The sequence below is a fragment of the Leuciscus leuciscus genome (assembly GCF_965113295.1).
Source record: "Leuciscus leuciscus genome assembly, chromosome: 6".
In the NCBI taxonomy this organism is placed as follows: Eukaryota; Metazoa; Chordata; class Actinopteri; order Cypriniformes; family Leuciscidae; genus Leuciscus; species Leuciscus leuciscus.
Genome location: NC_138730.1, coordinates 32,889,617 through 32,898,462, shown reverse-complemented (window position 1 = coordinate 32,898,462; position 8,846 = coordinate 32,889,617). Strand labels below are relative to the sequence as shown.

The window sequence follows — 8,846 nt, the reverse complement described above, 5'->3', positions numbered from 1 at the left end:
AGGACTTGGTGTTATATTTTTCTTTGAGAAAAGAGCAAAGAACGGCACTTAAGTCATTCTTAAAAAAAGGAAGATGTGTCCGTAGTTTTGCCGGCCAGATATGGCAAAAGTTGAATCTATCAACTAGCTCCGCTGTTGGGAAAACGCTCTGGTTGGTTGAAGCGCTGTCCTATAGAGCTGGTAAGTCCCGCCCATCCGTAAAACCCCACTGGACCACTAGGTTGAAAAATCGTCAATGCAAGTGAATGGGAGAAAATAATTATTTTCTGGTCCCGTTTGAATTGTGCCATGAATGTGAACATATGTTGTCTGTGAATTTTTTATATAATTTTTCGTGTGAAGAATGCTACAATTTAGCGGGTAGAAGTTTGATACGGTTAGACTTTGTGTGAGAGCACTTTGTGGACTACAACTCTTCGCTGCTTTCGACGCGAATCTGAAGAAAGAACAGGCCATTTGGTTTGAATGGTGACATTTGGGTACAAAACACACAGGCATCTCGATCTGTCTCCATAGATTATCGCAGCATTAGCACCGTGATTTGACAAGTGGAGGGAAAATGTGTTATGGGGTGACGTCACATAGGCGACGTAGTCTTTTGCGTTATGTCTTTTCCACAACTGCTAGCCAAAGAATCATACAATATACGGTTAAACTCGTAACATGAAAAATTATATAAAAAATTCACAGACAACATATGTTCACATTCATGGCACAATTCAAACGGGACCAGAAAATAATTATTTTCTCCCATTCACTTGCATTGACAATTTTTCAACCTAGAGGTCCAGTGGGGTTTTACGGATGGGCGGGACTTACCAGCTCTATTGCGTGCAGAGGGATTTTGAAAGACAGCCATTTATCCCGCCCCTCGGATTGAGCCGTGTCTATGGTGAGTTGCCAGACCTAACATCTTGATGTAGGTCTGGCTTGCCAGGCTAGTTTGTTGTAGTTCTACCAGAAAGACTCGGGAGGCAAAATGATGTAACAAAGCATACATTTATTAACAGCCTGGCAAGCAAGTTTATAAAGTTCTTTGGCGTAGGCCCCGTCCGTAGCTCGCAATCCGTGGGAGGTATATGGGAAGGGACCATCCGGTGGTGGGGAGGATGGAGGTAAATGTTGGCGTCAGCATCTGCAAACTCAGACATGTGTAAGTACCAATCTTTTATACTACGAGTATTAGAACACGATTGGTTAGATGAGAAGGTAATAAGTGACGCAACAATTGAGTCTTCCTGCCAGAACTTGCGCTAAAGTATTCATTTCTTGGAAAGTGAATTCTGGAAAATAAAGTTTCTCCCTTTGGAGTGGACTTTGAGCTTTGTAACCTTGCAGATCTTTTTTATGCTCAAACAGCAACATTACACACTAATGTTGAAAAAGTAAAAAAAAAGCACAATAGCCTTTAAATACAGTGCCTAGTTTCTTTTGTTTGTCACAATCTTTAAAACACTGTAATATCCAAAAACAACCTCCACACTTCCTCCGAGAGCATGCTACAGGGTATTCTGGTGTACTGTGTTACTGCTTTGGTTTATTGCTTTGATTTTATTTCACATTGTCACTTTGGATAAAAATGTTAGAAATATATAAATTCACCAGAGGGAGGCAGTATTCCTCAAAGTGTCTTCAAAGAGACACGACTTGAAGACCTGAAATATCAACAGAAAAGCAGTACAGAGGAAACAGATCTACAGTCAGAAGACTGAGAGACACATTCATTACAACACGTTAAAATCTTTATCTCAACAATGGAAAAATGGGTGAGTACTCTTTTTCTCACAGCACATATATTTGGTAAGAAAGATAATTTACACTTTAACCCTTTCATGCATGAATTATGATACCCTCAGTCAGGATTTTTTTCCTATGTGTTTTTATTGCTCTTAGGGCATGAAAAACAAGAATTGATTTTTATTTTATTTTTTTACAAATTTTTCAAAGAGATCTTCAGATGTCCACTTGAGTGGACAGCATGCGGTTGGTTTAAACTGAAGATATACTGTATTAAATATAAGACAATAATCAAACAGATAAAGTGTGTGAATTTAACACACTAATCAATGCAATTATATCAAATAATGTGAAAACTATAAAATATATACAAAAAATATAAATGCAAAATATTGCAATGGCTTCATACAACTTCATACAAGTTGCACTTTGCGTATCTTTGATATCAGAACATGAGGACGTGATTCCATCAGAATTTTCTACAGCCTGTCAAGGTACAACTGTGGAAACCACTCAGATGCTCCCTCCAGTGCACCAGAGTATGGAGATTTACCCTTATTAGCTGATAATTCTGATTATGTTCAAGATGGACATGCACATTTCTATAGCCCTCCTCTGAGAAAACCTAGCGATACGTTTTTTCAATCTCATCTGAAATGATCAGTGTTGGGGGTAACGCATTACAAGTAACATGCATAACGCATTCAGATTACTTTTTTGATGTTACAAGTAAAGTAATGTGTTACAAGTAACATGCATTACCTAATCAGATTACTTTTTGATCTAACAAGTAATTAACTACAAGTAATATGCATTACCTAATCAGATTACTTTTTGATGTAACGAGTAAAGAAACGCATTACAAGTAACATGCATTACCTAATCAGATTACTTTTTGATGTAACGAGTAAAGAAACGCATTACAAGTAACATGCATTACGTAATCAGATTACTTTTTGATGTTATGAGTAAAAAAACACATTACAATAACGCACATTACATAATCAGATTACTTTTTGATGTTATGAGAAAGGAAACGCATTACAAGTAACATGCATTATGTAATCAGATTACTTTTTGATGTTATGAGTAAAAAATGCATTACAATAACATGCATTATAAAATCAGATTACTTTTTGATCTAACAAGTAAAGTAATGCATTACAAGTGTCATACATTATGTAATCACATGACTTTTTTCGATGTCAATGAAAATTACATTCTAATAATACAAATACATTTATTTACAGTAGAAAAAGTCAATGCATATTAAGTTTTTAAGTTTTAAATTTCAAAAACAATATTCACATTATAATTATGAATTGTATCTGAAATATAGCCATTGCATGCATGACGTCCACTACAGTGGACATGTGATTAATCAGAGTTTTCTCTCAATCTAAAATCAAAACTTGGAAAATTTTACTGTGATATGACTCATTAGATATTGCTTTATGCTGCAATATTTTTTTTACCTACAAGAGTCTCCTAGGATAGAAGGAATGGGTGGATATTCTGGAGCAACTTGGCATGTCTGACTGACCCTTGGCCATCTTGGTTTGGAGGGGGAAAAAATCGAAACACAAAGGCTTGCCACTTGATTGCAATTTATAGGATGATGCACCAGGGTCCAATGAAGAGATTGATGTGCAACTTTGCCATAAAAACCCGTGCAAATTCAAGAAAATGCTTTTTTAATAGCTGTCCACTGTAGTGACCACTATGCGGTAATATTTTAGTTTATATGTGAGTTCATTAATATATGTAAATGAGTAATAGTTAAATGTGTTTTCCAGAGTGCTGGGGGCAAGACAGAGTTGAACAACCTTCACGAAAACTGACTGCAAATGAAGAGGTTCAAATAACTTTAATGTGTAATTACACCAGAGCTACAAATACAGATGTGTATCTCTTCTGGTACAAACAGCTCCCAAACAAATCACCAACATTCATTCTGAATAAATATACATTTGGTGAACTACTGAGGATGAATTTAAGGGGAGATTTTCTGCAACATTGGACTCCACATCAAGATCAGTTCGTCTGACAATCCAGGATGTGTGTGTGTCTGACTCTGCTGTGTATTACTGTGCTCTGAGGCCCACTGTGACTCAAACACACTCAACACTCATACAAAAACATGCAAAAAATAAAAACTCTCCAACTTTACAAGTAACACTAATCCATTAAAAAATTATATTTCTTAAAGAATCCTATCAGTAATAAAAAATAATAATATTATCGTTAACCTCATAGCATAATTGCCTAAGTCATATTTCAATGTTTTGGGCAGAAAGGCAGGATGGTGCAGCAGTAGGACAGTAAAGTTAGGCAGATATCACAATTTGGCCAAAAAATGACTTAGGCAATTATGCTATGAGGCTAACGATATGCTTGTGTATAGTGTAATAATGTGATGCTCTAATAAAGCAGCAGATCAGTATTTAAATTATTTTCATTATTTTTATCTCTTAAATTTTTTTTTTACATGCAGTTCTAATATCCATGTATGTGTTGGTGTGTCTGGTTTTTAATCAGCAGCACATATGTCTCCATCACACACGTTCTGAGTGCTTTCTTTTAAAGGGGTCATATAATGCCATTTTTGTACAAGCTGATATGATTCTTTAGGGTCTAAATTAAAAGTTTGTAATATACTTTAATTAAAAATTCTCATTAGTATTGTAAGAAAACACAAATTTTACCTGGTCAAAAACAACTCTGCGAATAATGAGCTTTGCTCACCCCGCCCCTCTGTTCTGTGCGTACACCGTTTGAAATAATAGCACAATAACCATTCATTATAAACGTGAGATTATGAATTATATTGAGAACGTTGTACATAGAAAACCAGCTTTATGACCCTCGTTTGTAAAGCAGGCTGGTGTGTGAAATGATTCGCGCAAACATGAAAGCATTGACGTTGATCGTGGGGAACATTCCCTTCGAAAACAAATCTCAGCCACTGCGTCTTCAGCGGTTCGGATTTAGGAACATCAACATGACTACTGTGTTCCTTATTACACCAAAGAACAGAACACCACAATCTCTTAGACGCCATTCTGCTCATAGACAGTGCTCCAGTATCAACAATGACGCGCGGACTATGATGACAGACAGCTTGCTCACGAGCGAGGGCGGGTCTGTGTTGAAACGCTGCTGTCAATCAACAATCGTGGGAGTGGGGTCCGACCGTGTGACGTCACTAGGTCGAACGGATGAATTTGAGAGATTGGAAAACATATAAGGAGATTAAAGAAAAACCACTGGATGGATTTTTATCATTTTATGATGGTTGTGTACAGGCACTGCCAACACACATTTCAGTACAATCAACTTGTAAAAGTGCATGTACCATTATATGACCCCTTTAAGGCTTGTGCTCAAAACTGTCACCACCTCCAACCAATCACCTGCGTCTGAAACCAAAAGAGGTCTGAAACACACCTCTTCTGTGAGCACTGAACTAAAGCATTAGCATCTGAGCACAAAGAACATTAATACACTGATATGACATAGTAAACATGGAAAAATACCTGTTTCTAATTTTAATTCTGACTTCAGGTACAAAATTACTCCCTTTATTCATTGTAGTGATGTAGAAGAACAGTCTAACAAATAATTTTTGTTACTTGACTCAGTAATTTTCTTATTTCTTTGTTTTAGGTGTGATGACTGCAGATCAGATTGGGCCAAATAAAGAAACTCTCATCATAAAGAAGGAAGACGAGACTGTGACACTGAGCTGCTCATATGATACTAGCAGCAGTTATGTTGTCTTAATGAAGAACCTCAGTATTTAATGTGGAAAGATGCTCGTTCATTGAGCAGTACTGGGAACCCCTCTGATCCTCGATTTCAGTCGACTACATCACAATCATCCACTGAACTCAAGATTAACGGAGTAACTCTGTCAGATTCAGCTCTATATTACTGTGCTCTAAGAGTTGGAGCCCAGTGATACAAAGTCTATGTAAAGCTGTACAAAAACTCAAATGTATTTCTCACTTTGATGCCAAGCCACATCAAACCCACAATCTATAATTCACACAATACAATTACACCGGTGGAAACACCTGTGTGTGGTTACAAATAAAATTTTATTCAAGTTATAAAGGCAAATGTAAAAAACAAATTTGAAAGGGATCAAAATAACAAAAAATTAACAAAGACAAGTAACATTCTACATGACTTTAGTACATCACAGCTTGACAAATGTGATTAAACATTACATTATCATTTGATATCTCTTCTGCTTAAGTCTGCCTGAAAAAGCATTATCTTTCCAATAAATGTCATTTTACTTCTGATTTAATCAGATTAATCGATTGTGACTTTAGGTACACTGTTGGTGAATTATTTCACAACATAATGTTGCATTTTTTGGATTGTTATTAAAACCATTAACCATAATAGATGTGGACATATCACAAACAATATAACAATCATATTTTAAAATGAACAAAAAATAAATAAACATGATTTAGACTGTGATGGATTTTTTAATAAATAAAATAGTAAACTGTATTTTAAACTAATAAATGATTCTAACATCCTTACTTCTCCTTTAGGCCTAACATCCTAACATTTGACTGTGTCGAAACCAGTGTAAAATTATGTAAAAAGCTTTTATCACCCCGCAAGAACAATTACAGTGCTTTACAACAAAAAGAGTTAAATAAACTTATCACTTCATCTAAAACAACAACATGCAGGATTTGCACCTGCCCACACTGCCAAAATAACCAAAACCTGGTTCAATGACCATGGTATTACTGTGTAATTTCTGCGTGATTTCATGTAATATTCAAATTTTCTGGGATTTTGATTTCGTGGGTTTCATAAGCTGTAAGCCATAATCATCAAAATTATAACAAATAAAGGCTTGAAATATCTCACTTTGCATGTAATGAGTCTATATAATATATTAGTTTCACCTGTTAAGTTGAATTCTTGAAATAAATCAACTTTTTGATGATATTCAAATTTTATGACCAGCACCTGTATATACTGATGAAATACACATTTTGGATCAAGTAGCAGTTTTGAATTTGAAGACAGATTTGATGCCAGATTGGACTCAAACTCGGTTATACTGACAATCCAGGATGTGTGTGTGTCTGACTCTGCTGTGTATTACTGTGCTCTGATGACCACTGTGACTCAAACACAATCAACGTTCATACAAAAACAATTCTTTGACATTGATAAGAATGCATAATCAATAATAATCAACTAATAATATAGAGAACAACAACATAAAATATACAAAATATGTATTTTTTTTTTACAGCTTATTCTTTTTTTTGGACATGTTTATTCAGTGTTAACATGATCAATGTACAATGTGTCTTCCCGAGGGAAATAGAAATACCTTAACAGAAAATATTCAAAATATTGTGACACGGGTTTGGTTTCAAATAAACTACAAAAACAACAAAAAAGGATAGTGTATAAATTATAACATACATGCATTAACATGTTAAAAATTATAAATAGATAGATAAATGGACTACAGTAGGAATAATAGAGATAAGAATAATACCAATTATAAATAATAATATTGGTGACTAGGTTAGTCACAAAGTTTAACAATCAAACCCTACAGAAAAGCATAAATCTATTATCACCATTAACATAAGCCTAAAGTGGAGACTGATACATGTCATTTGGAACACAAAAGAACATCAGAACATAAAAGAACCCAGACCATTTTTTGTAAGTTGCAAAGTTGCAATGCCCACCTCCAGAAGGAGGAACCCCACATCCCAGAAAGAGCTCTAATTAGCACACATGACTATTTTTCTCACATCCAAAGGCAAGTGATCTATAAACGGAGACCATAAGTTCTGTAAGTTCTGTGCATTACCCTTAAGCACAGCAGCCAGTCTCTCATGGGGCAAAACTGCAAAGATTTCTCTATACCACCAGTCACAGAAGGGGGAGTGCCATTAATCCATCTAAGGATGCATTTCCTTGCCACAAGTAGTTTATCTAACAGTTTGTAACCTGTTGCATCCAGTGTAAGTGTCATTGCCTGCCTCTTGGATGGGAGCCCCAAGAAAAAGACCAGGATCTTTTTTCAATTTTAGATGAAGAATGGTGTTTATTTCTCAAGCAATGAAGCTCCAAAATCTAGAGATATACTTGCAACTCCAAAAACAGTGAAAGTATGTCCCCATCTCTGTAGGGCACTTACTAACCAAGTACAATAACTATGTCAAATGATCTTCTACAATTTCATCAAATCGAAAGAAAAAAAATCTAATTGAATCAGTGCTTGAATCAACTTATGTGAAGATAAAACAAACATCAAAACATTGAAAAGTCTCAAAAAGACCCAGAATCATTAAGGAGGAGGAGACATTCAGTATTCAGGAACTGTGGTGCAGTCAGACTCCTCCTGCAGTTCTCTGCATGTGTGACAGTGTTAGTACAACCTTATCAAAGAGAGGCTGAAACAAGAGTCTACCGTAGACTTCAAGTTCATTTTTGTAAAGTATTATTTAACAATTACTGTGATGGCAAACTGGTACAAAATTGTAGTCTTCTTTCTCACATATTTCTGGGGTAAGTCAAATTCTGTATATACATGCTGTAATATTCCTAATGAGATCCTCATCAGTGATGTTATACATTACAGGATGTGATTCTCAGGACAGTGTTGAACAAAATACCAGATTTCAAACTGCTGTTGAAGGAGCAGCTGTAACAATCAACTGTCGATATGAAACCACTGATGTATTACAAAATATCTTCTGGTACCAGCAAAAAGTGAATGGATTTCCAGAATGTATGCTGAGCAAATTTGGTCACCTCAAGGAAAGATTTAGTGGTGATCTCAACACAATTTCAAAATCATTTCCTCTGACAATCCAGGATGTGTGTGTGTCTGACTCTGCTGTGTATTACTGTGCTCTGACGACCACAGTCACTGAAACACACTCGACACTCATACAAAAACCCTGTGTAGTGTTGTTTAACGCAGGGTTCCTACACATTTTCCATTTCAAAGTTTCATACTTTTCCATACTCAAATTTCCAAACCTCTCTGTAGATTACCAAAAATGAATAAATGAATAAATAAGGGAGGGACACACTGTAAAAAA

General features: G+C 35.6%; 1 long non-coding RNA gene across 1 annotated transcript; it reads left to right on the top strand.

Annotated features, from left to right (window-relative positions):
- Window positions 1-7,945: 7,945 nt before the first annotated feature.
- Window positions 7,946-8,619, top strand: LOC309500469. Its single transcript, XR_014206620.1, has 2 exons — window positions 7,946-8,307; window positions 8,381-8,619. It is a non-coding gene; the product is annotated as an uncharacterized lncRNA (long non-coding RNA).
- The last annotated feature ends 227 nt before the right edge of the window (window positions 8,620-8,846 follow it).